General features: G+C 44.1%; 1 pseudogene; it reads right to left on the reverse strand.

Moving 5' to 3' along the window:
* Window positions 1-2,426: 2,426 nt before the first annotated feature.
* On the reverse strand, window positions 2,427-6,222 carry LOC125518435 (UDP-glucose 6-dehydrogenase 5-like; annotated as a pseudogene).
* Between the last annotated feature and the right edge of the window lie 1,569 nt (window positions 6,223-7,791).

Consider the following 7,791-nt stretch of genomic DNA (forward strand, 5'->3'; position numbering starts at 1 on the left):
CCTGCCGGAGGGGGAAATCCCTCTCCGGTGGCCATCTTCATCATCCCGGTGCTCTCCATGACGAGGAGGGAGTAGTTCTCCCTCGGGGCTGAGGGTATGTACCAGTAGCTATGTGTTTGATCTCTCTCTCTCTCTCTCTCTCTCTCGTGTTCTTGATTTGGCACGATCTTGATGTATCGCGAGCTTTGCTATTATAGTTGGATCTTATGTTTCTCCTCCCCCTCTACTCTCTTGTAATGGATTGAGTTTCCCCTTTGAAGTTATCTTATCGGATTGAGTCTTTAAAGATTTCAGAACACTTGATGTATGTCTTGCCGTGCGTATCTGTGGTGACAATGGGATATCACGTGATTCACTTGATGTATGTTTTGGTGATCAACTTGCGGGTTCCGCCCATGAACCTATGCATAGGGGTTGGCACACGTTTTCGTCGTGATTCTCCGGTAGAAACTTTGGGGCACTCTTTGAGGTTCTATGTGTTGGTTGAATAGATGAATCTGAGATTGTGTGATGCATATCGTATAATCATACCCACGGATACTTGAGTTGACATTGGAGTATCTATGTGACACTAGGGTTTTGGTTGATTTGTGTCTTAAGGTGTTATTCTAGTACGAACTCTAGGGTTGTTTGTGACACTTATAGGAATAGCCCAACGGATTGATTGGAAAGAATAACTTTGAGGTGGTTTCGTACCCTACCATAATCTCTTTGTTTGTTCTCCGCTATTAGTGACTTTGGAGTGACTCTTTGTTGCATGTTGACGGATAGTTATGTGATCCAATTATGTTATTATTGTTGAGAGAACTTGCACTAGTGAAAGTATGAACCCTAGGCCTTGTTTCAACGCATTGCAATACCGTTTACACTCACTTTTATCATTACTTACCTTGCTGTTTTTATATTTTCAGATTACAAAAACCTTTATCTACCATCCATATACCACTTGTATCACCATCTCTTCGCCGAACTAGTGCACCTATACAATTTACCATTGTATTGGGTGTGTTGGGGACACAAGAGACTCTTTGTTATTTGGTTGCAGGGTTGCTTGAGAGAGACCATCTTCATCCTACGCCTCCTACGGATTGATAAACCTTAGGTCATCCACTTGAGGGAAATTTGCTACTGTCCTACAAACCTCTGCACTTGGAGGCCCAACAACATCTACAAGAAGAAGGTTGTGTAGTAGACATTAGCACAACATATGCAAAACCGCAAGCTTGTCAAGGGATCTAACTTTAAAAAATTGAGAACTAGAATTAAAAGCATCTCATTTAACATTTACAGGTCATCTAACTCTCGCAATGAAAAGCCGGAAATACATGCATATATGATATATTTTCGTATTTTTCTCCGTGTCCATTTAGTGTATCTCCAAAACTGAAAAAGGGGCTGATTATGACTCCATATTTTGGTGTCACACATGGGATAAACAATTGATAAAAAGTTCTGACAACAAAGTAATTAATCTAGAGCAAGGACATTATACGGATATCCTCTACCAAAAGTTCAAGCCTAGTTAAATTTCTTCTATGCTTGAACAAACATCACCAAAAATCCTAAAACATATACATTCTTTAAAATTCAGTAATCCAACACACACAACTGGGAAGAGAGGAGAACATGCATATAACTGTTAGTCACAGATCATCAAACTAACATGTTCAGTGTTTCAGTTAGTTATCTTTTGAACACTCGTATCCTTGTAATTTGGAACTAATCCATCAGAAAATGCGAAGCAAAATTAGGTGCTCTCCCATGAATCATATCTGTTAAATATAAAATTTAAATAATTATAATAAGAAAGCACTAAGCTCGCATGAAACATATTAGTGCAAGTATGCTACCTCGTTGCTTCGCTGCCCTTTGCTTTTGCTTAGGCCTCTCCTTCGTACTACTTTGGATATTCTGTTGTCTGCTTCAGGGAAAAACGGAAAAGTTCTACACATCAAGTCCTCATATATGTGAATTTTTTGGTTTTTATAATACAGAGTATATGAATTCTCTTAAAATTTAACAATGCTTTGTGTTGTGATTAATTAAGAAGAACGATCGCGGACACGCGGCAAACAGTTGTGCATCACCTCACAAGCAGCGATTGGCATGTCCTTGAGTCACTGGTCAAGTAGCTTGCCAATGGCGTTGAAGATGAATCTGAGGTCTTGGATCTTCTCCAAGTCAACGATGCTGCAACCATCGAAGACATAAGCCGGCTTCTGCATGACATCATGCACATGCTTGTAGCCGAGGCTCCTGAACTCCTCCCACTCGGTTAGGATTCAGATGGCGTGCGTGACGCGGGCGGCCTCATACGCGTCCGACGTGACGGCAATGGGCTGCCTGGCGGGCTCGCCCACCGGCTGCAGGTGGCGCGGGTGGTCCAAGTCAAACTTGTCCATGGCAAGGTCACGCCGCACCTGCTCCTAGGTCACCTGCGAGTCGTAGATGCTAACTACGGCCTCGTTTTCGAGCAGACCCCGGCACACATTGATGGTCGGTGGGAAGCACGAGCCCCCTAAGCCTACGTCAGCAGAGAGGAAGCGCGGGCCGATGTGCGAGTCCTTGCCAATGGAGTAGGCCACCTCGACGACGTTGCAGAAATGGCATCCACGAAGGAGATGCGCTGCACGAGGAAGGCGTTGGCAGCGAGCTTGGACAAGTCGGCCGACCAGAGGTTGATTGTGATGACGCAGTCCACGGGACCCAATGCGCGTACACGTGCTTAAGGTTAAGGACCTTCACGGTGGTCTGCCCCTCGGGTATCTCGCAACTACCGATGAGGACGCAGTCGGGCATGAATAGGTCCTGCACGGCAGTGCCCTCGGCGAGGAACACTAAATTGGACAGGATTTGGTACTGGAAGCACCGGCTATTGTGGGCGAGGATCTTCTCAATGGCCTCGGCGGGTATTGACGGACACGGTGGACTTCTCGATCACGATCCTATCGGAGCGGGAGACGTCGGCGATCATGTGCAGAGCGCTCTCCAAGATCACCGGCCTTGCTGGTGCCGAGGCCGAGGGTCTCGGTGTCAGTGTTGACGACGAAGAAGATGATATCCACCTCGCCAACGTCTGTGTTGAAGAATAGGTTGTGGCCACGGCACAACTTAATGACGTCTTCTAGGCCTGGCTCGTAGATGGAGCCGATCGCTGTTGTTCTAGCAGCCGATCCATGCCTCGGAGATGTCCGCCACCACCTCCACGTCCATGGGATTCAATCAATATTTATGGCAGAAATTAGAGGAGGCGAGTGATGGAGAGTTGGAGTCCAACTGAGAGCCGCGTGAGACGTACGGGAAATACCAATATAGGTGGAAAAAAACTGATATAATATTGTACCACCTTGGACGAATAGTACCACCTCATATGTAGAAAGAATAATAGAATAAATAAGCAAAGAAGGAAAGAAAGAATAGGGTCCCTAAAAAGCTAATAAATCAAAACAAGAGAAAAGCAGAAGCGAAAGCTCGAGTCGAAGAGTGGAGGTCGCTCGGTAACTCGAGTTTAATATAGGTGAAAAAAAGGAAAGCGTAAATTCACGTGAAGAAGCGTATTGTGATGGTGAACCCACGGAGTCAATCCGTGCTTTATTATTAGGGATAGATTCTTTATAGCATACATGTCATCACCATAATCATCATATATAGCAACTTTATTATCATAGTCAATTGAAACCTCATCCAAAATGGTCGATTCATCACTAAATAAAGTCATGACCTCTCCAAATCCACTTTCATCATTATAATCATCATAAATAGGAGGCATGAAATCATTATAACAAATTTGCACATCAAATCTTGGTGGACTAAAAATATCATCTTCATCAAACATAGCTTCCCCAAGCTTATAGTTTTGCATATCATTAGCACCACGGATATTGAAAGAATTCATACTAATAACATTGCAATCATGCTCATCACTCAAATATTTTGTGCCAAACATTTTATTGACTTCATATTCTAACAATTGAGCACAATTTTCCGAACCATCATTTTCAAGAAAGAGATTATATATAAAGATGATCAATATATGATGCAACCCAATTCAATTTTTGTAGTTTTCTTTTATAAACCAAACTAGTGATAAAACAAGAAACTAAAAGATTCAATTGCAAGATCTAAAGATATACCTTCAAGCACTCACCTCCCTGGCAACGGCGCCAGAAAAGAGCTTGACGTCTACTACGCAACTTTATTCTTGTAGACACGTATTGGGCCTCCAAGCGCAGAGTTTTGTAGGACAATAGCAATTTTCCCTCAAGTGGATGACCTAAGGTTTATCAATCCGTGAGAGGTGTAGGATAAAGATGGTCTCTCTCAAACGACCCTGCAACCAAATTCAAGAAATCTCTTGTGTCCCCAACACACCCAATAAAATGGCAAATTGTATAGGTGCACTAGTGCGGCGAAGAGATGGTGATAAAAGTGTAATATGGATGGTAGAAATATGTTTTTATAATCTCAATAAATAAAAACAGCAAGGTAGCAAATAGTAAATGGGCACAAAAACGGTGTTGCAATGCTTAAAAACGAGGCCTAGGGTCCGTACTTTCGCTAGTGCTATCTCTCAACAGTGCTAACATAGTTGGATCATATGATTATCCCTCAAAGTACAGCAAAGAATCACTCCCGAGTTCCTATTAGCGGAGAACAAAAGGTTGGAATTGTTTGTAGGGTGCGAAGCCACCTCAAAGCTATTCTTTCCGATCGATCTATTCAATAGGTCATACTAAAATAACACAAGGCTATTGTTTTTGTTCGATCTATCCTAGAGTTCGTACTAGAATAACACCAAAGCATATTCATATTCATAATACTCAATCCACACAAAGAACTACAAGAGTGACCCAAGATTTCTACCGGAGAAACAAGGACAAGAACGTGCGTCAACACCTATGCATAGATTACCCCAATGTCACCGCGGGAATCAGCAAGTTGAGTGCCAAAACATATATCAAGTGAATCAATATGATACCCCATTGTCACCACGAGTATTCAATTGCAAGACATATATCAAGTGTTCTCAAATCCATAAAAGTATTCAATCCGATAACAATGAAATCTCATAGGGAAAAACTCAATTCATCACAACAAGATAGAGAGGGGAAAACACCATATGATCCGACTATATAAACAAAGTCCGTGATACATCAAGACCGTGACATCTCAAGAACACGAGAGAGAGAGAGATTAAACACATAGCTACTGGTACAAATCCTCAGCCCCGAGGGTGGACTACTCCCTCCTCATCGTGGTGGCCGACGGGATGATGAAGAAGGCCACCGGAGATGATTCCCCCCTACGGCAGGGTGCCGGAACGGGTCTAGATTGGTTTTCGGTGGCTATGGAGCCCTGTGCCGGCGGAAATTATGATCTAGGTTAACCCTGAAGGGTTTCGGAATATTTGGGATTTTATAGTGCAAAGAGGGGGTGCGGGAGGCCACCGAGGTGGGCACAACCCACCTGGCGCGTCCTGGTGGGTTGTGCCCCCCTCGGGGCACCCCCAGGTGCAACTCTGGCCCATTGGGTTCCTTCTGGTCCTAGAAAAATCTCTGTAAAGTTTCGTGGTGTTTGGACTCCGTTTGATATTTATTTTCTACAGTGTAAAAAACAAGCAAAAAAACAGCAACTGGCACTAGGCACTGGGTTAATAGGTTAGTCTCAAAAATGATATAAAGTTGCTATAAAATGATTGTAAAACACCCAAGAATGATAAAATAACAGCATGAATACTTCATAAATTATATATACATTGGAGACATATCATCCGCAGACCTTCCGGATTGAACTCCCACGTGTGGAGAGGCCAGAGTTGGCAGGGGAGGATCCGGCGGAAGAGCATCACTTGAATCACGTTAGTGAGTCTAGTGTTCTTGCTTATCATGTTTGTGATGCGCTTTTGCAGCATCCGCACTTCTGTGGTCGACCCCTAGTCCAGACCCTTGTTGGTTCATTGCGCGAGCTGCATAGGGGGTCCGGATCTGAACTCAGCAGTGGCCGCCCACCTGGTGCCGCGTGTTTCGGTGATGTAGAACCACTCCTGCTACCACACATTGATGGTCTCCAGAAGGACCCTTTAGGCCAAGTGGTGTTGGGGAGCTTGCTCACCATGGCGCCGCCGCAGTCCGCATGCTGCCCGTCGACCACCTTCGGCTTCACATTGAAGACTTTTAGCCATAGGCCAAAGTATGGGGGGATGCGGAGTAGCGCCTCGCACATGACGATAAAAGACGAGATGTGGAGGAAAGAATTTGGGGCTAGATTATGGAAATCCGGCCCATAGTAGAACATGAGTGACGGTGTCCTGGACTAGGGGGTACTTGATATGTCTCCGTCGTATCTACTTTTGCAAACACTTTTGCCCTTGTTTTGGACTCTAACTTGCATGATTTGAATGGAACTAACCCGGACTGACGCTGTTTTCAGCAGAATTACCATGGTGTTATTTATGTGGAGGAACAAACGTTCTCGGAATGACCCAAAACTTCACGGAGCAACTTTTCAAAAAATATGAAAAATACCTGTAAAAGATGAAGGCCAAGGGGCCCACCACCTCTCCACGAGGGTGGGGGGCGCGCCTGCCCCCCTAGGGCGTGCCCCCTACCTCGTGGGCCCCCTGTTGCCTCTCTGACTCCAACTCCAACTCCATATATTGTGTTTCGGGGAGAAAAAAAATTAAAAGAGAAGAAATCATCGCGTTTTACGATACGGAGCCGCCGCCAAGCCCTAAGATCTCCCGGGAGGGCTGATCTGGAGTCCGTTCGGGGCTCCGGAGAGGGGAATCCGTCGCCATCGTCATCATCAACCATCCTCCATCACCAATTTCATGATGCTCACCGTCGTGCATGAGTAATTCCATCGTAGGCTTGCTGGACGGTGATGGGTTGGATGGGATCTATCATGTAATCGAGTTAGTTTTGTTAGGGTTTGATCCCTATTATCCACTATGTTCTGAGATTGATGTTGCTATGACTTTGCTATGCTTAATGCTTGTCACTAGGGCCCGAGTGCCATGATTTCAGATCTGAACCTATTATGTTTTTATCAATATATGTGAGTTCTTGATCCTATCTTGCAAGTCTATAGTCACCTATTATGTGTTATGATCCGTTAACCCCAAAGTGACAATAATCGGGATACTTACCGGTGATGACCGTAGTTTGAGGAGTTCATGTATTCACTATGTGTTAATGCTTTGTTTCGGTTCTCTATTCAAAGGATGCCTTAATATCCCTTAGTTTCCGTAAGGACCCCGCTGCCACGGGAGGGTAGGACAAAAGATGTCATGCAAGTTCTTTTCCATAAACACGTATGACTATATTCGGAATACATGCCTACATTACATTGACGAACTGGAGCTAGTTCTGTGTCACCCTAGGTTATGACTGTTACATTATGAACCGCATCCGGCATAATTCTCCATCACCGATCCATTGCCTACGAGCTTTCCATATATTGTCCTTCGCTTATTTACTTTTCCGTTGCTATTGCTATCATCACTATAAAATACCAAAAACATTACTTTTACTACTGTTACCTTTTGCTACTGTTACCACTACTATCATATTACTTTGCTACTAAATAATTTGCTGCAGATATTAAGTTTCCAGGTGTGGTTGAATTGACAACTCAGCTGCTAATACTTGAGAATATTCTTTGGCTCCCCTTGTGTCGAATCAACTAATTTGGGTTGAATACTCTACCCTCGAAAACTGTTGTGATCCCCTATACTTGTGGGTTATCAAGACTATTTTCTGGCGCCATTGCCGAGGAGCATAGCTCTATTGT

This window comes from Triticum urartu, chromosome 7A (assembly GCF_056163025.1).
Source record: "Triticum urartu cultivar PI428250 chromosome 7A, HENAU_Tu73, whole genome shotgun sequence".
Classification (NCBI taxonomy): Eukaryota; Viridiplantae; Streptophyta; class Magnoliopsida; order Poales; family Poaceae; genus Triticum; species Triticum urartu.